Here is a 26,577-nt window from a genome sequence, read left to right on the forward strand (position 1 = left end):
AAAAAAAAAAAACTGAGATCTTCGGTTGCTCTTGAAATTCGTGCGTGACCTCCAAGATCGGGCGGCGCGAACATGTTGCTGACAAAGAGACGCTGCATGGTGCTGAGGTTTCAGCGCGAAATTAAAAAAAATGGAAGTTAAGCTTTTAATTTTTTCCCCCCAGAAGGAATCGACAGTTTACTGACAAATGATCGGAATAGTCTTTGGAAAGCGTACTTTGCCACCCGGAAACGTATTTATGTTGTTCCTCTTTAGTGTCCCCAATGTAGGAGGTCATGTGCTGAGCGTTCATGCCACGTGTGCTGCACATGGGAACGGAAATCTAGGTGTCGTTCGTTCTTCGCACTACGTGAGAATGATGACGCAATGTTGCTGACACAATGTGAGACACTTGCGTTACTAAATTTCGGAGCATGTGATTAATCCCGCGTGGCTGATATTTGATAAATGTTTCTTCCTTTTATTTGAAATGTAGAAGAATGGGGAGGTAGACCTCTTTAGGACAGGCGCTACAATCCCAAATACGCTACTCGGGAAAGAATAATAAGAACAACAATAATAAAAACGGCAGCCCTCTATTATAGTACGTCCCTGACAGCCTGTGATTTACGATAGAGCAGGGTTCGTTAGAGTGAAAACTTTACATAATTATTATTATTATTAAAAGCGACGCTTTTCTCTGCGAATATAGCCGGGTTTTCGTGACCACGGGACCTGCGTGGCTGTTCTGTGGCCAAAATAGGCCAACCAATCACTGCGGAGGAGGCGCGCGTCGATCACCGACGCTGGGTTCCTGGCACCACCACCAGATGGCTCTGGGCTCCGCGCATCTGCGGCGCCGGCCGTGCGAGGAACAGAACAACAACAACAACAAAAAAAAAGGGAGTTTGCATCCGCGGCTGCGTGGTAATGACGAAGCAAACACTTCTTGCGGATAGAATGGATTCGAATTGAGCTACGCTATACGCACGTATGCACATTCTGCCTCTGAAACCATGATGCGTTCGAGGCGTCCGTCGCACGCGCTAGCAGTTTGCAACTCCCCTTAACAAATAAAGACTCGGTATAATTTGTGTGCGCCCGCGCTTGTGCGTGCGCGTACTCGTGTTTCGACTTCTCATGCACTCACACCAGGCTTCGCTGTATATATAGATTCGAACCCGTTGGATAGGCTGCATTTTTTAATCTTGTTGTTGTTGCCCGTGCACTTAATTACCCTGCCTGCCGCTCACGCGCGTATACTCACGACGCACACTGACCGCTTGCCAGACAACGCGTCGCCGCGCGCTCGCTTCCTCTTTAAGCCGGGTACGGGACAGACGGCGCCATGTGACAACTGTCCTCGAATTTTCGGGGGGGGGGGGGGGGGGACCACCCCGACTCGCGCAGGGGGCCCCTCGCAAGAATACGGCATGCCACCGCCAGGACTGCGGGGGCACAGGGGGCCACACAAAGGAACGCCGGCAAGCACGCTAAAAGCACCCGCGGTTCGGTATAGAAGCACGCTGCAGCGGCGCGGAAGAATAAGCGGGACCCGCGGGCTCGCCGTGGTTATCGCCCGTCTGTCAAGAGATGATCGGCGACGCATTCCGGCGCACGCCGCCTATTCCCTGCTAAAAACGAGGCGGGTATACGAGGAAAATAGGAAAACAAAAAAACAAAAAAGTATATTCACGGTAGCCACAGAGCGGCGGTGCGTAGTACGCAAACTTCGCGAAGAATGCGACGGAAGCAGTGACGTGGCCACCCTCTGTAAACGAGAGAACATAAAATAAAGAAGCTTTAGGCCCCAAAACAACGCCACAGTTATGCCGTCTCCGCAACCTGTCAGCTTGGCGCGCGCTGTATAGGTATACGGGCGCGCGCCAAGTGCAAGGCGGCGTGGTTTAGCTCGTGCCAAGCTGCTGCAGGTGGCCAGAGAAATAGCGGCATGGTAAACGCTTCGACCGAATCAGCGGTGCAGAGTAAGAGAGGGAGATAAATTAACGCTTTAGTGATTAGCCGGAGTTGTTACTTTTCTAGTACAACCCCCCCCCCCCCCAAAAAAAAAAAATTATGGGGTTTTGGTGCCAAAACCACTTTCTGATTATGAGGCACGCCCTAGTGGAGGACTCCGGAAATTTGGACCACCTGGGGTTCTTTAACGTGCATCTAAATATAAGTACACGGGTGTTTTCGCCCCCATCGAAATGCGGCCACCGTGGCCGGGATTCGATCCCGCGACCTCGTGCTCAGCAGCCTAACACCATAGCCACTGAGCAATTACGGCGGGTTACAACCAAACAGCTTGAGATAATTTCGGTAACAGCAACAATAATAAAAACTGGAATTACAAAGCTACGGTATAGGTAATCCATTGTAGTTAAGGCGCAACCATGGCAGATCGGTGCTAATCTGTATTCCTGTATATGCACCGCATACTATGGAAAACTGTTGGACGTAACACTTTTGTTTATTGCTTTTTCTTTCACATATTTACAGTCGCTGTTATAACATCCTTCGTATTTTGTTGTGAACGTCCATACGCCATAACAAAAGAAAAAGAAGAAAACCAAAGAAAAACTGTCAGAATTATCCAACCGTCTCTTCCATAAAGAGTAAAGCAAATGAACAAATATTGAGCAAAAGGAGGCTCCGCGCTTAGTCTGCGTTCTTTTTTGTTGCGATGTGGACAATCCAAGCGAATTTTCGCTGCCGTCGTCGGCGTCGCCGTGAGGCTGCGCATTTATTCAGGTATATGTATACGATATGCTTATCCATGAGTATATGAGAATCATAGTGCTTCATTATTCAATTGCTAAAGTTGTTCACAGCAGGTCTTACGTTCTTGACTAAAGTATTCCTCGGAATTTCGAGAATGGCCGCCCACGAACAAATGTCATGAAACATGACATTCGCCGCGCATGGCTTCTATCGTTAATCTACTAGGACTATGAAATATTAAAAGTGCAAAACGATATCAGTGATCAAACCTGAAAGTGGCGTAATCTTACTGGCGTGGCTTTTCACGGGCAGCGTAGCGGCACCCGTGCTATGTCATTACAGGCCCTAAACGGCGTGTTGAAGCTTTTAAAGCTACCAGAAATTTTGACGCGCCCGCGTATAGTTACAACAGCGTCAGGCAAGTTCAAGCGCAACGGTAAAGCTTGCTGTTACTTCGCCCTTCAGGCGAAACTGCCCAATTTTTGCTTTTGTCCTTGATTTCAAATCTCTTGATGAAAGCCCTCCTGACACATCTTGAGTTGGCTACCTCCGTTATGCTCTACAAGCAACCGGGCAAGAGTTATGTCATTATTATTGATACCCCAACATATTGTACCTGTTGCGAAGGCCTTCCAATGCATGATAATAAAAGAAATTAAAGGAAGCGGAGCGCAGGAAATGGCGCCATATTGCTCCTTTGTACACGATGGAGGTGCGTTGCTATGAGGGCAGGGGAAGGTGGGGGAGGGGAGGGCGAGTATATCCCCGAAGTAGCCAGGCACGGCTTGCACAAACATTTAATAGCGAAAATAATAAGGAATTTAAAAACGCGTTCTTAAATGTTCCATAGACAACGCCTAGTCCGCACAAGAACGCGTTCTTAAATTCGGTATTGTTATTAAATGTTCGTGCAAGCCACCCCAGGTTTCACCAACACATTCGTCTTAGTTGTCTCTGTTCGCGTATCTTCGCTATACGTGTTTGATGGAACATGCTATATGAAATAAAAAGTCGACAGCCCCGCTTTTTCCTCTCCTTTTCTTTGCGTATATATAGTATATGTGCAAGCGCTTTGCAATTAAATGACGCGCGGATGTCGCGATGCAACATCGAGCAACGAACGTAGGCAGTCGTACGGGAGGAGTCACGCGACATCCCTGCAGGGCGACCCGCCGACCGGCCGGGGAGTGCGCGATAAGCGAGCCGACAGACACACCCACACGAGCCCACGCTGCGGGCAGCTCACGACGCAATTAGCGCATGTCACCCGGTGACAGCCACCTTCCCTGCACAGCTCAGCAGCCCCCCTCCTCCCCCTCCTTTTCCCATTCACGTGAACCAGTGGGAAGCGCCCCGGTTGTCGGCGCGGGCCGCTTGCCGGCCGACGGCACAAGCTTGCCGCAGCGCGGTGCCACGGCAAGAGGCGCTTTCGCGAATGCTCGTCTCACGAATGTAACCTGGATAGTTACGTGCACCACAGCGAAGGCCGCGGCCACGCATTGGCTTTGTAGAGCCTTCAGTGTCGGCAGTTGTGTGCACGAGGACGAAGCCGACCGCGGCTTGGTGAGCCGTGTACGCAGCATTCGGTTGCCGGACGACGGCACAAGCTTGCCGCACGCGCTGCCGCGGCCCCAATGTATACAGTATACAGGGCGAAGACATGGTCGTAGTCTTCGACGTTCGCTGTTCAATGTCGTGGACAGCGACCATCGACGTACTCGGAAAGCCACGTTCGTAACGCGTATGCTACATGTGTAGTATGCACGTTAAAGTATACGCGATCCTGAATGACAAGACCCTCTCAGAATTAGTAAATCAAACTCCAGGAGGCCATTTCAAATGAATTTGTATCAACTCAGCCAAGTGACAACCTTGCAGCGCCAAATATACGCCGTATTTTTTATACTGTAGTTTGTCAGTCAATTTCAAACGCTACACATTCCTTGCCCTCCTCTTCTGAAGAAACACGGACAACCGGAAAGCTAGTGAACAGAACGAGGCACGACGAGGTATTTCTTTCGAGGGGCTCGCGCCCTGTTCCCGTGACAATCGTTCTATCGAAGCTTGCGTCCGGGGAACATCGCGTGCGCAGAACAACTACCCGAGTGCGCGATTTTGTTGCCGCAGACAAGAAAAAATAGTTGCAAAATGGTTACACGACGCAGCCTCTCTGCGCACTGCACCCGACTGCACAATGAACAGCCGAGACGAAGCGCGCGGCATCCCCCCCTCCCCCTTCCCGTGCAGCGGGAGCGCTTCGCGATGCAGCCGGCGATAAAAGAGGAGCGATTTTGCGACTGACCAACTGTCGCCTCCGGCCCATCGCCGACGTGTGTTCTCTCTTCGCGCACTCTGCGTCAGCGAGAAAAACGTTCGCCTACACCTGACAAGTTGTCGCAAAGAGCCGAGGCAATAATAATAAAAAAAGCGAAAGAAAAGAAGACTTCGAGTGACCTCCAAGATTCCTCTGATCGTAGGAAGTCCAAGGGCGAACTGCGCCGCGACTCGCAAAGAGCGGCGGCTTAGCGTGGAGATCATTGTTCGCTCTTTCTTCGAAGCATCGCTCCTTCTTGGTAAATGACTTTTGAAACGATAGACTTTGCGAAAGCTGTATGATCGCGACAGCGCAACGAGCACAGTGGCATTATGTCGCGAGTTGCAGAAAGCTTGTTGTAGCCGTGTTCGGGGGGGAGGGGGAGAAGAGAAAATAAGTAGAAGGCAGGATGCAAGAGTGAGTTTGATGCACGCGTAGTAAGCAGAGCGTTTTCGACAACGAAAAAGTTAAAATGGACACTAATGAGCAACAAGAAATAAGCTCATAAGGCTGGTAAAAGGTCCCTACAAAACACCATTTTTTATTGAGTCCGCCTTGAATAGTTCGGTCATTACTGGAGAGAATGAAGGCCAAACTCCTATTTCTTGAATTCCGCGTCCGAGCCACGGCACCAGTATATATACGTCAGTGTGACGTCAAGGATTAGTATCTTCCCGTACCTGCTGGCCCGTTTTGGAGCATTACAGCTTCTCAGAACTTGCTAGGTTGAGTCCCAGGCTTTGTTCTTTTAGGAAGGAAGGAATGTAGCCTTTCCTTGCATATATATATATATATATATATATATATATATATATATATATATATATATATATATATATATATATATATATATATGTGTGTGTGTGTGTGTGTGTGTGTGTGTGTGTGTGTGTGTGTGTGTGTGTGTGTCTGTGTGTGTGTGTGTGTGTGTGTGTGTGTGTGTGTGTGTGTGTGTGTGTGTGTGTGTGTGTGTGTGAACGTTGCAAGACTCTGTGTATGAACTAAATATTCCCATTAAATGGCATACAAGCGTACACACACAAATGCTTGCGAGTACACATGATAGTTTATACGCATGAGAGCGTTATGCCGCCACTGCGCTCAAGTTTCTGAAAGAGCGTACTCCACAGGTATACAGTGTAAAGTGTCCGGCTTGCGCACGACACAATACTGCAAACGTGCTTCACGATATAGGTACGAGCGTTTATATAATCAAGTTGTGGCGCGGAGCAGGGCTAGAACGCTGGGCTTCTAACCTGAAGGTCTTCACTTCGAATACTCCTCCAGTTCACTACATTGTCAGGCATGATGCGGCGCCTGACACCGGCCATAAGTAAAAAGAAAATATGGTCGATAACCAGTGGGGCTAAACTAGACCAGTCACAACCAAATTAGGAAGGCAAACTACGCTTTAATAAAGACACTCCATCACAAGAACAGGAATTGGCCTACGGGGTGCAGTATTCCGCCACTACCTCCTTCATGACCCTTACACTTAACCCATGGCCCTCAGTCCCCAGCCGCTGCGGACCACCTGACCAAGGCGGCGGTCAGACCTGCGACGCGGTAGAGGGTGCTAAGAATCTCTGGATCCGGACAGGCCGCCACTGGAAACTAAACCTGACAACGTTCAACACGCGATCCTTCTCGAGTGAGGCTAGCTTAGCAGGGCTCCTTGGAGAATTATCAGGGATTGCCTGGTATATTATTGACCTCAATGTGGCTAAAAGAACTGGTGAGGCTTATACAGTCCTGACTAATGGCCATGTCCTCTGCTACAGAGGTCTGCTACAGAGATAAGAGAGAATACGGAATAGGATTCCTCATACATAAGGACATATAGTGGGCAACGTTGACGAACTCTACGGCATTAATGAGCGGGTAGCAGTCGTCGTACACAGTTGTAGGAGGTGTATTATAAAGGTAGTATACAATCCTACGCTCCTACCGCCAGTCATGATGATGAAGAAATAGAATAGTTTTATGAAGATGTTGACTTAGTGACGATAAAGGTGCAAACTCATTATATAACTGCAATACTCATGGGCGACTTGAATGCAAAAGTTGGGGAAAAGCAGGCTGGGGAACAAGTAATTGACAACTACAGCATAGATTCTAGGAATACTATAGAGGATAAAGGTTGGTAGAATTAATGGTAGATGTAGTTCCGGTGGGCTACCCTGCACGGGGGGAAGGGTTAAGGGGGATAAAAAGAGAAAGAGAGTATTCTTGTATAGTCTACGCAAACGCCGGTTAGACCAACTATTTTTGTTTGTTCTTGAATTAAAGAAAATATCCTAGAAAAACAGGCCACAGAATGCCCAGTTATTCTAATTCGCGGAAAGGAGTGAACTCCGAATAATGAATACCTTCTTCAGGAAGTGCCGTAACAGAAAGCGGACCCGAAAAATCCTTAATGGAGAAACAATAAATGAAATAAATTTCATACTCTTTGCCGATCCCAGCATAGTGCAAGATTTAGAAGTGTTAGGTATATATTTAAAAGGCAATGACCATATATGTTGGTGAGGTCTAGGATTTCTCTCAATTTGTAGAGAAGAAGAATTCAAATTGGTTAAGATGAACAGGCTATAACCTAGGGGAAGTAAGGGTAAAAACAGACGAATTCAGACTGGTGCTTGCAAACAAATATGCAGCGTTAGAACAGAAAGATGATGATCATATAGTGGCAATGAATGAAACCGTAGGTTAATTTCAGAAGCAGCAACTGAAGTGGGGGGAAGGTACCAAGGCAACCAGTAGGTAACCTCTCCCAAGTAGCAAAGGACCTGCTAATGAACCACAAAGCATGAAAGTGTCTAACTCGAGCGATCAGATAGAATTCTCTGAATTGACAAACCAAGTAAACAAGAAAAAGTAAGGGATATTCGAAATTATAACGTACATGTGAAATATTGAGGAAGCAGCAAAATATGATCGCAGCATGAAATCCGTGAGAAGAAAAGTTGGGATAGGACAAGGCAAGATGTATGCGCTGAAAGACAAGCAGGATAATGTCACCAGCAATTTCTATGATATAGTAAAAGCAGCATAATAAATATATACTGACCTATACCTATTATGTAATATATACTGACCAGGGCAGCCACGTTACCTTCATTCGAAGTATAGTGATGAACCGGATACTGCGGCTCCTTATATAACTAACTATACGATGAAGTGAGAAGGGCCTTGCAAGACATGACCAGGAGGAAATCGGCCGACGAAGTTGGAATAACAGTCGAATCATATTGAATCATGCTTGAAAAGCTTGCGGCCCTTTATATGTATACGCAATGCCTCACGACTTCAAGTACACCAGAGAGCTGGAAAAATGCCAACATTATACTAACTCATAAGAAGGGAGGCGTTAAAGAATTGAATAAATATAGGCCCATTAGCTTACTTTCAGTATTGTATAATATATTTACCAAAATCATTTCCAATGAATCAGGGCAACGCTTGACTTCAACCAACCAAGAGAACAGGCTGGCTTCAGGTAGGGACATTCTACAATGAATCAAATCCATGACACAATAAGCTAACCGAGAAATATGTGGTGTACGATCAACCTCTCTATATATGGTTTTCATAGATTACGAAAGGGCATTTGATTCAGTAGAGATACCAGCAGTCATAGAGGCATTGTGTGATCAATGAGTACACTGAAGGAGGCACACGTGAATACCTTGGGAAATATCTACAAAGATTCCACAGATACCTTGGTTCTCCACAAGAAAAGCAGAAAGTTACATATCAAAAAAGGGGCCAGGCAAGGAAACAATCTCTCCATTGCTATTCACTGCATGCTTAGACGTATTCAAGCTATTAACCGGGAAACGCTAGCGGCGAACGCTATGCACGAAGACGCGCTTTCTGGTAGAAACGCGGCCTCTTGCGTGGGCCGCGGATGCGAGCGCCATCTGGATGGTGTTGTAGCAAGGAACCGAGCGGGGCGCGCCTCTCTATGAGTGGTAGAAACGCTTGAAAAGGGGTCATGCTTGAGTTATGAATTATGTAACAGAATTATGTCTTCTCGTATGTTCAAATTACAATCCGATGATATCATGTCTACAGGATGTGTAAGTCGTTCTTTACTACATTTCAGGCGCACTTTACTTTGAGAAATTCAATTAGATCAGTAACGCCTCTGTGTTACACGGAGGGCCTGCGTGGTTGGATATGCGTGATTCAGAATGATTTTTCGCTCACAAGACTGTCGGCGCCGGACTTTCTGCGACATGGCGGCCATTAACGCTATCGCGTTAAAAATGGAGCTGGGCCGGTCGTGTAATGCGTAGGGTAGATATAACCTGTGGACCATTAGAGAGACAGAATGGATGCTGGAAGGGAAGCGCAGTCGAGGACGGCAGAAAAATGAATGCGATGACGAAATTATAAGAAATTTGTAGGCGCAAGTTGGAATCAGCAAGACAGGGGTAATTGGGGACCACAGGGAGAGTCCTGGGGGGCAGTGAACAGTAAATACAGTGAACAGCAGTAAATATAGGCTGCTGCTGATGATGATAATGAAATCAGTGCTAAAACACCAAGGAAAACGCGCTTAGAACACACAGCAACCCACTGATCCCCCCTCCTCCCATTATCCCTCTCTTCCTTTCTCACATCCCTTCTATGCGGGTGTGAATTGGGGAGCTTCCCCTCCTTCGGTTCTTTGAAATATGGGGAGGCCACACAATCGCCCCGCGTCGCGCTCAACCCCTCGGCAGCCCCTCTCATCTCGGATCCCCCTGTCCGTGCTGCATACACCGTTTCTCGCGAGCTTGCGCGCTTCTGTTGCAGGATATGCACACGTGTGAGTGAGTGCGTGCGTGCATGATCGGCTCGGCCGCATGCATGCACCGATGACAACCGATAGTTTTCGGAGGTTGCGGGAACGGATCCCGCGAGAAACAGCGGCCAGCTGTATAGCAAGCAACAGACACCCCCCTCCCCATCCCCCTCCCCCCCTTTTTTTTCCACAGTGCATGCTCGAGTGACGACTGTCGAGTTTCCCAAGACTCCCTTCACGCCGCTATTAATCTGTCGCTTTTCGGCGATGCCTGTAGAGCGGGCGTATCACCCGCGCACGCGCCGCAAATCCATATATTCCATAGAGTGGCCCGGTCGCGGTATCAATTGCGGCCGCGTCGCGGCGGTGAAAGGGGAATAGAAGGGGGAGGGGGAGGGCAGTTTTCCTTGTCTCCCTTTATATCCGCGCACGGCGTCGCTACTTCTCCGCTCAACCTGACGACGTCGCTCGTGCAGCCTGATGCCACTATTTATTGAGCATCAGAGTCAACAGAGGGTTCTACATATCGTATCGACAGCCAGAGAGGTTTAGATTGTCCACGTATTACCCTTGATGGTACACCAGGTCAAGGGAGACGCGTGGTTAACAGTAACAACGCGGGTAGCGACGTCCTGTGACCCCTTGTCGTCCGGCAACAATGCATTAGAAACATTTCTGTGTTCCATGGGCTGCTCTCGTGAAAAGGAAAAGCAACACCACATGTTCACAAGCATACACTGCCGCCGACGCTTTGGCATCTTAAGAAATAGTTAGTCAGCTGCAATAATAGCTATGTGTCTTTGGTTAAACTCTGCGCCTTCAGACTTGCTCTTCACGTTAAATTTATGCCTCTGGTAAGCCGACATTCCGTAAAGGATGTACGAACATTGTAACAGTTTAGGGAATGTACCGGGGACATGGAGGTGCACAATGGAGCCATCTGGTGACGCTGACGTTAACTGGCTAGAGCACACAGAACTACATTTGCGCGCGAACCATGTTCGCGCCACAGCAACAATCATTAGAGCCTATTGTCGATTATTGTTCTTTTCGTTCCATTCTGCTAGAACGGCGATACAACGCAAAAGCGTCTCTAACGCGTAGTGACAGAAGAACGTGCTACAAGGTGTTGGTGTACCGCCGTTGCATCTTGCTGACTTTCCATTCAGAGTAAATATATGTAGTTAATTTCCTCTGGTCGACGAATATGGACGTGTCCATCGATAGGCGTCATGTACTACACAAAAGCGTAGAATCATCTAAATATTTTTAAACGTATTCTTTGACTTAAACACGTCAGAAGTTGTAGCACCCATTCTACGTCCGACGCCATTACATGCAGTTCTAATAATATAGTAATAATAATAATGGTAATAACGAAAATTATAAAAGTTAGAAATCAATGATAATATTATCATTTGCATTTACATAGATACTTGCTTAAGATTAGAGGGATAAGAAGAAAACAAAATTGTTGTTTTGGCAGTCAGTCTATCCTAAAAAAAGATCTTGAAAGGTCAAGCCATCTTCACAATTAACTTCTTCAATGTGGCATAGAAACACTCCTATGCATTCTTATTAATATATTCGCTAGAAGATGGTATGATATAATGTTTGCGTCGTGAGAAAGACAAGCTGTTTTCGAAATCGTGGTGTGAACAAGTTGAAACTATATATATATAATATGTAAGCCAGCTAAAGTCACGAGCTTCGGCGAGGTCGCAACTTCGCATGCGCAACCATTACGGGGCTAAGCCACATGCAGTACATCTATAGGTTAAAATAAACCAGTGCAGCTTGAGCTCTATAAACATAGAATAACTCCAGATAAATTCAACGTCAGTTTTCTACAACGCGTCCGCGAGGATAAAGAACCTCAATAAAATTAGAATGCAAGATTCGTTACATCTATATTGCACAGAAGAAAAGCGTATAAACGGATGATATATATATATATATATAAGAGCAAAAACGATAGCGGCGGCATTTCGCATTCAAGCAACGCGTATAATTACAATCAACGCGGTTGTTCCACGCCTCTGTTGACGTGAACAATTAAGTCGGGATCGGTTCGTCAACACTGCTTTTAACTCTCTTGTTTCGTATAGAGGAGAGTATAAGGAAGCGCAAGAATGCTGCCAATGCAAGTATAGAACGCGTATACAGTATATAGGATGTTGTTACCGGCGCGGTGTATATAGCTCCCATTTGCGTATTCTGACAAGTTTGTGCAATATATACATAGTACAACGCTCTGTTCTCTTATATTTAAGTAGGGAACGGACCGGCGTTTATCGCGTTGTGCCAAGTCCAGTACGATAGATGGAGAGAGAGAAAAAAAGAAAACTTTGCATCGTTACCACAGCGGAATTTAAACCAGCTCATCAGCCTCTACGTGTACCAATAATAAATGCCTATGTGCTGGCTATATATCATGCGACATTAACAATGCGTGTACATCATCGATTATACTGGAGGGCTTACACAGGCCCATGGCGCACGTAACAATTAAACGTCCTGTCCCTGAAATTCCAAATATGTAAGCGAAACAAAAGAATCGAGTTAACCAGTTTACGTATATACGGGTTATCCGAGGAACTAACATAGCATATCGATTTAAAAAAAAAAATGTGTTGCTGATGCATATTACCTTATAATCAAAGCCGCAACATGGATGCGGTCGTGCTCGCTGCTGGCATTGCAAAAGCGATTTGGTTACTATAAAAAAAAAAAGAAATAAAGAAAGAAGAAAATGATAGCGTGGTACTGACAGGAAATCCAGCCTGCATGTGAGTATATTTGCAACTGCAGGGACGGAAACTTTATAAGTTTCTAACGATTGAAAACGAAACGCGTGAATAAAGTAACACTTTATGACTGTGGCACCCTTTCCCCAACAAGAAAAGAATATACGAATAGTGCACGTGATAACGAGAGAGAACAAAGAGAGTGGCATATACATATACATACGGGCAAAGCGTTACGTCAATTACTCCATCAAAAACTATAGTTGCACGCAGTGTAATTAAGCTTCGGATGCGAGTCGCACGCAGATGGAGGTTGCACGATGCGTCGTGCTTAGGGCACACAATGAAGACGGATCATGTACGATTCTATACGGGCCCATTGTAAACGCAATTACACAACCGTGTCACTACGCACGCGTCGCAGGGGATCCAGCATCAACAGACGAAGATCTCAAGTCTTTACAACGCGCAGACGCTCATCAACGTCGTCTCTGTATGCATAACTGCTTTATTTTTTTCTCTCTCTCTTTTGTGCACAGAGCACCGCGCGCGATTCCTAAACCACAACGACACCCCGCGGCCATGGCAGGCGCATGACAGACGTAAAAGGAGGCAGCAAGACGAACAGGTGTACTGGTAAGCGTATATATATGCCTAGCATAAAGTAAGCGGGGTCTTCAATTCACAACCGCGGCTCATTCATTCAACGCTCTTTGTGTGTGTGTACTTAGGAGCTTGCAAATATGACGTGCGCACGGAGTTTAAAGTCAGGCAACGTTTAAACGAACGAGCTTTTGAAAGCGTCATCGCTTTTCGCGTCTTTAGCCCCCCCCCCCCCCCCCCCCCCCCCCCCCCCCCGTCCTACACTGTAAACGAAAATAAACCCACCTGGGAGTTTTTAACAGGTGATGTGCCCTAAAACCTCCCCTCCTCAAATATTTACTCCGATGTATGGGAGCAAAACAGCGACATTCCCTCATTTCACTCCGCTGGTTAGCTGCGGGAGTATTAGGGCGACATGACGCGATTTTACTCCGCTTAAAAATCTTGTTCTCCCGTGATACTCCGACAGGGAGTTTTAATAAACTCCCCTCCGCCGAAAGAGGTTGGTCACGTGGCGCTTCCCATGAGGCTGTGCGCCTCGCCAGCGACCGGGCGCATTCGGCGGAGTTAGCAGTGCTCATGGCTGACGGTTTGTTTACATTTGTGAAGTGTCGTTCCGTGACGTCGTTTCGTCAATTTGTTTCCCGTATTTCCTTCCAGAAAGTGTTATAGGCATGCCTGAAGCTCGCTGTTTCTCAGCTTCAAGTACGTTAGCTCTTATCACTTTGCTGACAACGATGAATGCAAGAGCGACGTTTTCAAGTGCGGAAAAAGGCTTAGGTGTACCTCAAAGCTGCTCACTGGCTCGTGATGTCGGCTCAGGTTCTGACTGTGTTTTCGTGCTGTGTGACCGTGGTTTGTGTTCTTCACTACGTGAAATACGACTTTTATGTCCTTTTGGGTACATGCTGACAACGTCCGGTGTAACGTTTGAAAGGACCGCGTAGCAATGGCAACAGCAGCCACTGTTCGAGCGACGACGTCCGTGCTATAGTCGCACATGAATGGCGTACCCCAAGTTCGTTGCGGTGCTGTGTTGCCAGTGAAAAAGATCGGAGTGCAAGCAACTGTTTTTATGTATCTGCGAACGGATATTTTCACCCGAAGAAAAACGGTAGGACATAAGTATGCGTACTGTAAATAAAGCTTCTTATTGAGCGATTTGCATCGAATTGTTATCGCGCATATAGGTTTTGGTCACGCTGTGGCTTTCGATATTGCATTAACATTACGCTCTATCCGAGACACTGATTTAGACGCATGCCTGCTGGCTCTGAGTTTAAGGATTCACTTGACAAATCAGCTATGTAGCTCCTTTTCACAACCGAGAGATATTGCTTGGACGCGGAGCAAGTAGTGCGGTGTATAATATGTATGACTGCGCATTTTTCGGTGTTACGTCGGCTGCTGCGGGTCATGCTCACACGTAATAATTTGTTGCTACGCTACCACTATATCGCAAAAATTTAATTTTGCTATGAAGCAGACGCACTTACATTTTTCTTGCTTACTGTCTGTAACGCACTACTTTTTGGCCGCGAACGCCGGCAGTGTGCGAAGTCGCTCCAGCACTCATAGAATGGCATGCTAATTGTGAAAATTTACGCCATTAACTTTTTTCTCACACTATTCTGAATTAACAGTTTTGTGTTGATTAAGGTGTTCTGTTAATATCAGAGAGGCACATTTCGTATGAACGAGCATGTGAGTCGTAATTCTGAAAACAGCACAGCTATTCCCTAGGCGGTTTCGAGGCACACAGTATCGTGGCTATATATACTGGCACCGTTGCTTCTTGAGTATCGCGTGTACGTGGGATGTCTTTCAAATTTCTGCATTGGGCGTTTTTGAAATGTTTATTTCAGAAACGCTCCGCGATGGAGGTAAACATATGCTCCCATAGTTCCCTGCAAAAGCTCTTTGATGGAGGTAAACGTATACTCCCATAGCTTCCTGCAAGAGCTCTCCGATGGAGGTAAATGTATGCTCCCATAGTTCCCTGCAAAAGCTCCGCGATGGAGGTAAACATATACTCCCATTGTGCCCCGCAAGAGCTCCGCGATGGAGGTAAACATATGCTCCCATAGTTCCCCGCAAAAGCTCCGCGATGGAGGTAAACATAAACTCCCATAGTTCCCTGCAAAAGCTCCGCGATGGAGGTAAACATATACTCCCATAGTCCCCCGCAAAAGCTCCGCGATGGAAGTAAACATATACTCCCATAAGTACATCCACAACCTCCGTTCAGCAGCGGAGTAAATCTTTTACTCCGCTTACCCGGAGTATATTAACCTCCCATCGGGGAATGCGACAGAGGACAAGTCATTTACTCCCATCTCGGATCATTTTTGCTAACAGTGTATTTCTGTTCACTATAGGGGCTTGCGTCGACAGATGAAGCTGTCCGCAAAAGGGAAGAAAATATGAAGTCCTTATAGCCGGGCCGCACGCACTTTGTCTTACAACTGCACCAACACACAGACACACACGCACACAGACGTATACACAGAGCTGGAACTTGCGGCGTAGACAGCTCAGTTCCCGGTTTTGATGGATCGAGTGCTCTCCAAGAGGAAACAATTTCTGTCCGCGCGCCCATTAGCAAATGGAACGCAGTCCTATAGCATCCACTGCGTTTCCCAGCGAGAGAGAAAGAGTGAGAGAGGAAAAAGAAGCGAAGCTTAGCGCTCGGGCATGCATGGCACCCTTTTACTGGAATGAGGGAATTATAATAGCGGCTTCACGCTGCCTGGAAACACGCGTGTCTCTATTTAGATGCGCGACCAGTCACCCTCGCGACACTTAACTCGTTCATTAAGCGTTTCGCGTGAACGTTCCTTTACATTGATGCGTGCGGCGAGTCAAGGCTCTGAAGGCTTGCCGCAGGCTAAGTAAGCTGAACGGAGACATTTATCATATCATCGAGCGTCCACCTATCTTGTATAAGATGTCTTGGTCTGGAGTATATATGCAGGTGGGAGGGGGGGGGGGGACATGCGTGCAGAAGCGTTGTCTTATGTTTTCTACGCGGTGTCTCGGAGATGAGGTAATAATACAGGTGGCGTTTCCTCGTGTGACCTAAATGACAAGTTGGTATAAAGACGTGACGTGTTAATAGGAGACAATTGTACTCAACGTGTGTAACGGGATATCGAGTTAAAAGGAAGTGATGCACGGCCAGGTGCAAATTTGTCAAAAAAAGAAATAATATAGAAAGCCCTATCGATACCAGAAAAAATTCGAGGTTCGAAAAGAAAACACAAAACGGGTAAGCGGTTTCGACTCCGCGTGTACAAAAGGAAGGGGTCACGCCATCGGCGGCAGGGTCACGCCACCGCGCACAAAGAAGAAGGGCCGCGTGTCGTCTGCTCACCTGGCGTACAGCAGTGGGGGCGTAGCAGACGACGACGACGACAGGAGGCGAGCCGCCACCGCAACAGCCGGGGACCCCTCACTTCAAGGCGCGCCCATGGTCGGCTTGGCTGGCCGGCGTCGCGCTTCGGACCCCCTCTTCCGGTCGGCGGCCGCGAATTTTCCGGGGCCGTGGGAAGAGCGGTGTCGCACGCTTGGCCAGAGACGACGGCCCCGCGCCCAACGGCTTTCACGCCCGAACTCGCCGACCCGAACTCGCCGGTCGCCCCGCTCTGTCGCGCTCGGCCGCCGACGCTGTCGGCTCAGATAATCGCCGCCTCGGACCAATGGAGCGCTGCGTGCGGGCGTGACGTCAGCCCTCACCCTCTCCCCGGGGGTCCGCGGACACGCCCCGCGAACGGCGCATCTCATTAACGCTGCGGGCCAATGGGAGAGGCGTCGGGTCCGCCGCGAGGTACGCCTTCGAGAAACCGCCTCTTCGTTGCGGTGGGGGGTCTGCTACTGTTTCCAAAGGGGGCTGAAGTGCCTTGAAGGGAAGGCGAGGGGGGGTTCGGTCCCCTCTCCTGTAGTGGGGGTCTACGCGAACCCTCCTTCCCTCGTCCTCACCCTTGGGACCTCGGCGGTTGACTGTGCGTCGCCGCCGGCGGGGGGTTCCGTGGCGGACCGGAGTCGTCGAGGGCTGCGGGGGCAAAAACGCGCTCGCTTCCGCAGCTGGCCACTTGCCTCCCGCAGCGTGGATAAACGCCGTGTTTTCCGGAGGGCTTCTGCGTTGAGCCCGTGTGTGTGCGAGGGTGTGTGCGTGTATGGCTCGTGAGCGTGTGCCCTGCGGTCTTTTGGCACCATCGCAACCTGCGCGAGACCATGTTCGGAGTTGGCGACCGTCGGCGAAGTGACCATTGCTGTCAGGGCGAAGTCAACGACCGGCGTAGGAACCGACTTCTGCCACGTTTGGACTCCGACCTATGGGCGTATTGGACACTGCAATCTACGTCTTTGTGCGTTTGATGCGGGGGGCAGCATGCAGCACTAAATGGCCTTTATGCAGGACAACGTGGTGGCGTATAGGTTGCGTTGACAGGTTCTTGTTACAGATGTTTTTTTTTTTTCTGCTCTTTGTTTCTTTAGCCGGTTACTATATACACTGAGTATAAGGCTCCTGAAAAGCCAAGTCCGCACCTCCTTTATTGCTTAAAACTGTATATCGAGTAGCTTCCCGCGATTTTCCTTTTATTTGTTGCTTTTTGTTGGTTTTCAGGTCATAAGATTGTGAGATTTGCGTACGTCGCCTATAATCCCCTAAAAGTGTTAAGTAACCTAACTTCAGGTAAGATAAAGTTTTAATCCTCGCCGAAAGTCATGGAGCGTCTTTTAGCAGGCTGCCAATTACACATATTGACTTGGTTAACCCTGCTCCTCACAAAACCACACAAAACTATGGCTTACAGCGAACAAACGAAGTTAGCAAATTTTCAATTGCATGGTATCGGAACAGCGCGTCGAGTTATCGAAATTCAGCCGCTGGACAACTTAACGAAGCACGCGACACGAACGAGTACCGCTCCACAACCGACGACCATATTCGCGAGATGGATGGTTACTCGCAGTGAATTCTTCACGGCAGTTGTATACTCTCTGGGCAAGTTATATTAGCACACATGCGGTGCCCAATCATCTCTCTTTATCAAGCAGCGGAATTAATAATAATAATAAAAAACATCTAGGAACGACGGAGTCCACTACATATTTTTCGCGGAAGAAAGTAAATTGAAAGCAAACACGCCGCTTAGTGATGTATGATTCGGTCATGCTGGGGCAACCAGTCATCATCAATGTCAGCTCATAGTCTCATAGTTGATGTTCACTGTAGTACGAAGGTCTCTCCCAGTGATCACCAATTATGCCTGTCTTGCGTCAGCTGACCCCGTCATATCTGGGAAACCATGTACAGAGTTTAGGTTAAGCGCCTAAACAACACCGGCTAGCCTGTTCGCAGTGCGCAGCCTGTGTAATTTAATTAAACGGCAAGGTTCCCTTCAAACATTTCGCCGCGGTAAGACTCAGCAGCAAACGCTTAAGGCAAGTCTATGGCTCGGAAAAGACCGTGCGAAAGCTACGAAGCTCCTCAACTAAATCGAGAAGCCCCTATGCAAACGTCGTCGGCTTCGCGGCAAGATTAAACAAACTGCGGTGGAGTATTTTTTTATGGTTGCGTTTAAATGTTTTTAAGGAAAAGGATGATTCACTTTAGAATTAATTTCTTTTTTTGTGCCAGTGATACTGGTGTATAAGTAGTGACTTCGATTCGTATAGAAAACGTACGGCTCTCCCGTATTCGTAATTCTTGAGCACCTCCTCTCAGTTACCCTCTATAAGTCGTATATCGTAAGTGCCATACGTATTTTGCAGCATTACGCAGTCCAAGTCCGGAAATTGATTAGACAACAGCAACAAAAGTAAAAAATACGTTAAAGAGGTCTTCACCGCGTGAAGGGTTCATATGCAGTGAAGCACGCTTTAGAGGTAAAAGGAAATCAATATAATGTTTCCGCTCTTGGTGGAGTCAGGAAACTTGGACGGTGTGTACGGGAAAGTGGTCCATGAGGCAGGATGTATTTTTTTCTCCCTCTCAAAGCTGATTATATATTAATATTCTAAAGAAAAAAATGTTGGCGGGCGTACGGCAGGGAGGAGGGGAAGGAGGAGCTACGCGCACCTAAGCAATGTAGTATGCACGTGGAGGTGGTGGTCCATGATGTGTTATAGCTGCGGGCGTGTTTAGCCTGGCGATCGAGGCCGGCATTTGTTCCGCCTTAACGCCTCTATATGCCACGGCTTGCACAGAAAGAACGCCACACTGTCTGCGTATAAAAAGGGAAAGTGATTTTTTCCCCGGGTTTTCCAAAGGCATTTTAAACTTGATACTGCGCCTTCTGTGGGCAACATTCGGAGGACAACGAACGATGAGGCATTTCGAATCGCCTCTATGCAGTGCATAGCATAGAGTGCAAATTGCACTCTATGACCCTTGTTCCACGATATTATCCGAGTGGCCTTGTCCGCACACCTTACCCGCTACGCGTGTAGTGCGCTTTAGAGTGTCGATGTCGCGTACAGTGAGCGCGCGACAATCGATCACAACGCGACGACAGTGTTGACGTCATCTGTGCGTTGTGGACAGTGTATAGCGGCCATTTCTTATTTTTTTCGCGCAAGTGTTTCCATCTCTAGGGAGCCTTTCACCGGGCTACGGCAAGCAGAGCTGATACGCAGAATCTTCATCATCAGCCTAGTTTATGACTTTTCTTCAGGACGAAGGCCCCCTCCAGATACATAACCCTGTATCGCGTCAGCAGACCCTATTAGTATTCTCGCAATTTTTAAATCTAACCTTCTATTTACAGACCATGCTGGCTGAACAGCCCCCTTTGCAGCCCCCATAGGGAATAGCGCCAAAGTTCCCTCTAGTAATTATTGTATGAAACTCCGTCGTTCGTAACGCCGGTAAATCCTAGCTGGAGGCAGCGCAACGTCATAGGACCAACACGTCCTCATAGCAATAACCACTATACAGAGATAACCAGCGAGTGCGCAGAGAAGCATACCGCAGCAGGTCTATACCGGGAAGCTATCGCATGACTTTGACATTTATCCTCTAATTATTTCTGCCCAATTTTTTTTTTCTGATCTAGTCTAATACAGGACGTCATCGGAAGCTAAAATTCCCGCCATCGAGATGTCCAGTTGCACGAAGTGTCGAAAGGCGTGACCTTAATGATTAATTTGCATACCTGTCAACTCTCCTTATTCATGCGGGAGACTTCAGAATTACAACCAATCCTCTAGATTTTTATTTACACGGCCAGAAATCTCCCGAATATGTGTCCCAACCCTAAAGAAAGAACAATGGCAAAAAAAAGATAAAAAGAAAGAAAGAAGGAAACACGTCTTGCAGTGCAGCCGTCATCGTATAATTGTCAATATGCGCGAGGTAGCTATAGCCTAAGTCAGATTTAAATCCAAGCCTTTTGTGTGCTGTAAGCGTAGGCCTAACAGTGAGCTTCGCATCGAGACATGCGTTTCATATTGGCCGGCTATTCTTAAGTCAGCTTCGGTATTATATATCTTTGTTATGCGAGGAGGCATATTATAAGAATGAAAACGTGGTGACTCATGGGACGTAGTACTTTCCTGAACTATACACGCGCGCATGAGCCGTGTTCGATCCCAGCACGAGCATCGAGACATCTAACGACTGTGATGGCAGCCATTTAGAGCTGTTTCTGAGGTGGCTAAGGCCCGAAAAAAAGAAGAGCATTATTATTATTATTTCTTTTTCGTTGTCGTTCCACTTTTGCCGAACTTTCCGAATTTCGAGGTCCCCGGATTGGCAGGTATGAATTTATATCCCTCTAACTTAGTTTTCGGGCCCCTTCATGCTCGGATCAGCGCTCGTATAGGAAGATAAACAGCTAGCAGTACATTTTGTTATGGTTTGAGCCCGACACCCGAAGCCAGACTGAAGTGCTTATACGAATCTGCTTATACATCGAGGCTTTCTCCCATCTAATATATTTGTAGGCGTACTGAGGTCACTCACAGAGCTTTGTACAGGTTGGGCGCAAGGACCACCGCGGGCCCGTGGTCAGATGTGCACATGCATGTAACACTGCAGCGATTTTTTTTTGTTCGTTTTCCTCCATTTGTTCGTGTAAAGAATCCGCACAGCTCCGTTGATGCAGCACGCGCGATCTTTACGCGATAAAGGTTATCCTGACCCGACACCAGCATATATACCTTTCGGGGGAATTCATGAATGTGTCATAGGAAAGAGGCGCCATTCCGTAACTTCCGGGTGGTTAATTTCCCGGCGAAGCATGCTGACGTAAACTGTAGGAACATGCAGGTGATTACGCGTGGCAAATCGGAGTCCTTATTAACAAAACAAAGAAGTTATTACGCTAGAATTGTTCACGAGACCAAATTCCAGCCAATCCTATATATATAGTGCCAGACATATTAGCGAAAGCGGCCAGCCAATTGCAAAGAGAATAGGAATGAAAAAGCTTTGTGAATTCGGCCCTATATATATATATAGTTCTGTAAAAATCCGCAAGGTGGAGAAGGATTCAGGAAAGATAATTTAATGTGCGTCGTCCACCAGTCCATCAACGCCATATTGCGAAGCTAAATTTCTAAGAATTCCGTGCGAGCTTTATATTCAGTTTCGTGATACTGTCCGGGCGGACGACAAATTCCCCTCTCGGTGTAGATTACGTCCATCGTTGCGGACCACATGCATGCTTTTCCCTGTCCACGCCGGTCTCATCGGTCTGCCCCATCGATGGAATATATATATCCCGAAGCAATTCCATGCCGATTGTCAATATTTGTCGATGGCGTCTACATCACTGACACACACACACACACACACACACACACACACATATATATATATATATATATATATATATATATATATATATATATATATATATATATATATATATATATATATATATATATATATATATATATATATATATATATATATATATATATGTGTGTGTGTTGTTTTTTTCATCCACTTTAATTTCCATTAATTTATCATTTCTTTATTTCATTTATTACAAACACAAGTAATTTCCCCTATGTTGTCCTTGATGTCAGTGTTTCTTGGCTTCTTATGATATGACTATATATATATATGGAGAGAGAGAGAGAGAGAGGCGGCCCGCGAGCTTCGGTTACCAGGAATGTATCTCTTAATTCGTCATGGGCACAAGTTATGCAACCTGGCTCTGCTACCCACACCGCGTGACTTACTCTATGTAATACGGCCTTCGTCCCCTTTTCAAGTGACCCTCACAGTGATTTCGCGCTCCGCATGATGACTCTCTGCCGAGCCACATGGGATAGCAATCCTTCGTGTGATCCAAACCTTCCAGCAGGCGCCCTCGCACTGATAACAGAACAAGGTAACGTCCCGGATGCTTCGCTTTAAGGACTATTCAAGGACACACCCCTTCAAGGACAGTTTTGCCATATTTGCCAACGTTTCTCGCACCCTGTCACCCAACGTCCTATATTGCATGCCTCATGTGGTACAACGGAAGATTTAGACGTCAGTGGGTGGCTATACGCAATGGATTGTTAGCTAACCCAGTGGCCAAACCGTGTATATGTCGACAAGTGATGGCGACGCCAGCCAGTACAATATCCATCGAGGTGTTCCACAAGGGGAAGTTCTCAGTCCAATTCTCTTCAATGTTACACTGAGAGGCCTTGCATTTGAACTTCCTAACACGGTGAAGATTAGCACATATGCGGGCGACATATGCATATGGACATCTGGAGCCATCCATCCCCGAATGCGTGCTAGGCTTCAACGTGCAGTGACAATCACAGCTGAGTATTTGTGGCGTCAAGGCCTCCAGCTCTCAACAGAAAAAAAATGTTCCGTGGTTGCATTCGCGCGGAAATGAATGTCCATGTATCCGATAATCGTTAACGGAGTGGCGATACCTGCAGTAATACACATTTCTTGGATTAGTCATAGACCGGGGATTATCCTGGTCAAGCCAAGACAAGTCGCCGCACTGAAGTCAAAACTGAGGAGTTTTGTTCACGTCCTTCGCGTCGTTGCAGGAAGAAGATGCATGGGACCCTCGGAGTCGTCATTACTCCAACTGTACCAAGCATTGGTATACATACGGTACAGCATGCCGGTGCGATGAACTTTTTATTCAAATACTTAGAAAACATTGATCAATTCGACAAACTGTAGTTCTGCTCTATAGCTGTCAGCCTCATGTACCGCCCCCGCAGCGAATTATGTCACCCCATTGTAGGACTGTGCACACAATGAAGGACTTTACCATAGGACGCCGTTTCCCATCAGTCAGGAAACTCAGTGGCCACTTTTTTTTACTTATTCTCTTTTTTCTTTTGCGCCTCTCTCCTTCTCTCTTTATTTTCCCAATTCCCTTCCCCCACGCAGAGTAGCATGTCAGCGATGTCTATACGCCGGCTAAAATATCTGCCTGTCATTAAAGGTTCTCTTTCTCTCTCTCTGCTCTCAAGCATGGGACTTAGCTGTGTGCGCACGCTGGAGAGTATTCAAGCTCAAGCATTGCGCACATGTTTGGCCCTCCCACGATGCACGTTCAACCAATGGAACAATAGCGGAAGCTCGTGCTTGTCCTAATGGTGTGTACTTGCTCTGCGAGCCTCTTTGAATGTACCTTCCCGTGTTGACCCGACATAGGCACCATCCTCTGTCATCGCTCCCTGCCACCCACTCAGGTTCCAGCTTTTCAAGGATTCTATCGCTTCATCGGAGTATTCTGTCGTCAACATTTTCTCCCGACTGTATTCCGAGAATACCCCCATGGTTCTGCCTAAAGCTTACGTTACATTGCAGATCCCTGGAATTACAAAAAAGTCATCCATTGCATCTATATTGGCCTCAAGCAACATACCCTGTTTCACATTTCTGCAGACTACGGAGATACTGTACACGTATATACCGATGGCTCTGTCACACCGTATACGCCTCCACTGAAGCCTTCGTCATCCCACATATGATCATCGCTCGGCGGTTCAAACTAGACCATATATGTCAACATCAACTGCCGCAGAACTTGTTGCTATCCGGGAGGCATTTCGATTTCTCTCCGAGGAGTCTCCACACTCATGGACGGTATTCTGCGATTCCAAGCCAGCTCTTCAAACGATTGAATGTGTCCTCAGACGGGGCCCGAATTATTCAATGGCTATAGAAATTACAAAGCATCTCGACCACTCAAATAGAAATTACCACAATGTCACCTTTCAGTGGATACATTCACACTGTGGTTTGATAGGGAACGAACAGGCAGACGCTGAAGCGAAAACTGCGTTAAATAATGGTTCTGAAGTACGCATTCCGTTCTCACGAACAGGTACAAACGCCCTACTTCGTCGCGTAATATCGCGTAATACGCAACCGTACGTTGGAACACTGGACCCAACCAGACAGACGACACAAGCGAGTAAACAAATGGGGCCAAGAAATGAAATTTCGTATGCCTCACAAGCTCAAAAGAAGCCAAACAAGCATGGCGCACCGGATTCGCCTTGGTGTCACTTTCACCAACCCTTATAGACATCTGATAAGTAGTAGTGGTACTAGCCCAAAGTGTGAATACTGTAGTTCTATTCTAGCTGCCAGCCTCATGTACCGCCCACGCAGCGAATTCTGTCACCTCATTGAAGGACGGTGCACACATGGAAGGACTTTGCCATAGAACGCCGTTGCCCATGAGTCAGGGAACTCAGTAGCCACTTTTTTTTTACTTGTTCTCTTTTTTTTTGCGCCTCTCTCCTTCTCTCTTTATTTTCCCAATTCCTTTACCCACGCAGAGTAGCATGTCAGCGATGTTTATACGCCGGCTAAAATCTCTGCCTTTCATTAAAGGTTCTCTTTCTCTCTCTCTGCTCTCAGGCATGGAACACTTGATCGTATATTATGTGTATGTCCCGCCTACGCGCAAGAACGACAGCAACTGGCCTCTTCCATTGCAAACGTCCATAAGAGGCCGCTATCAAACGAGTTTCTTCCAGGTCCTTGGCCTAATGCAAACACCGCAGCCCTGATAACAAGTGCCGCTATAGCCTTTCTCCATGCCACTGGCCTGGACGCACGGCTTTAGAGATGCCACAACGCTGTAAATTTGCATATGCGCATCTCTTCCTCGCATCATCATCATCATCATAATCATCATCATCATCATCATTAATCAGCCCTTTCCCTCCCCATCCCTCTCCCCAAGTGTAGAGTAGTAGGCCAGAGCAAGTTATAGCTCAGGCCGACCTCTCTGCCTTTCAGTAAATAAATCTCTATATCTCTCTCTTGTGGAAAGCACTAAAGAGTGGAAAGCACTAAAGAGCACTGTTACGTTTCGCCTACGACGCGCGGTTTAGCCGGCGCGGCTGCAACGGACGCCGGGGCTTCGTTCAAAGCGGCAGACATTTTGGCCCGTTCGGCGCCGCCGCTACGCCTCCCCGCCAAGCGCGTCCAGGCCTGTTCTAATGCCACGTGTCTTCATGTGCGTGCGTGTGTGTATGTGCATGTTGGTGCCCACGCTTGTCGAAGCGCGGCAGCCGGGGAGAGGAGCTCCCCCAACTGTGAAGCGAGGGGGTCTGACCGGCGCCGACACGACGTATGCGCCACCTTCTCATCCCATTGTGCCCGAGCGGCACAGTCACGTGCTCGTCTATAGAGGGGTTCCTTCTTGCCCTCAACTGCGAGAGTATAAAAGCAGCTGCCCCCGGACGCCAAGGAGGGCTCCGATTTCTTCTGTTGAGTAACGTGCACTCCCGTCTCTCTACTTCGGTCGACCTGACCGCCAACTCTTTGCGATGTTAGAATAAACAAGTTGTTTTGTTGTTACCTGTCGACTCATGCTTTGCCGGGACCTTCGGATGCTTCCAGTTGTGCCCCAGGCCGCCAGGCCAACGCTACCCTTGGGGCTTGCGTCCCAGGTGCAACAACGGGCGTCAGCGCCGAGTTCCCAACAACTCGTGCCAGCGGTGCGATTCCAACAGCACTAAAGAGCACTAAAGAGTTGTGGATGCACTAAAGAGTCTGTCACATGCAGAAGCAGGGGAAACGCCAGGGAACATGCTTTTTTTCTCTCATAGTGTCATGCTACAACGACGTACGAGGCGACCATGCCGGCAGACAAAGACGAAGAGCTTTAATTTAGCAAACCGTATATAACGGGAATTCGTGCCCGCAGCATAAAGGCGGTGACAGACGGCAGTCTGCGGCTGTTCGTCCGGCCTTTATACAAGAGCCATCGCCCACCACGAGACTAGAAAAAATTATACGCGGACAGACTCCGTGCATTATAGCAAGAGACATTTTCGTGGCGTATATTGGCACGTTGCCACTTTTACAAGGCGCAGGCTTTCTTTTTTTTTTTTTTTCGTAGTTGCATACTCAAAACGCCTATTCGACGTAACCTGTGCACCCTTGGCAAATCGTATATAATGTCAGCGTTCCC

The 26,577-nt window shown here is 47.5% G+C and overlaps 1 protein-coding gene across 2 annotated transcripts in view; it reads right to left on the reverse strand.

Moving 5' to 3' along the window:
• The window catches only part of toy (paired box 6 protein twin of eyeless), a 66,910-nt gene extending 50,062 nt beyond the window's left edge, over positions 1–16,848 (reverse strand). For both annotated transcript variants that reach the window (XM_075690021.1, XM_075690019.1), the window contains exon 1: positions 16,533–16,848. The gene's annotated coding sequence lies outside the window, so the exon portion shown is untranslated. The remainder of the gene's footprint in view (positions 1–16,532) is intronic.
• Positions 16,849–26,577: the final 9,729 nt, after the last annotated feature.

Source organism: Dermacentor variabilis, chromosome 4 (assembly GCF_050947875.1).
Source record: "Dermacentor variabilis isolate Ectoservices chromosome 4, ASM5094787v1, whole genome shotgun sequence".
Classification (NCBI taxonomy): domain Eukaryota; kingdom Metazoa; phylum Arthropoda; class Arachnida; order Ixodida; family Ixodidae; genus Dermacentor; species Dermacentor variabilis.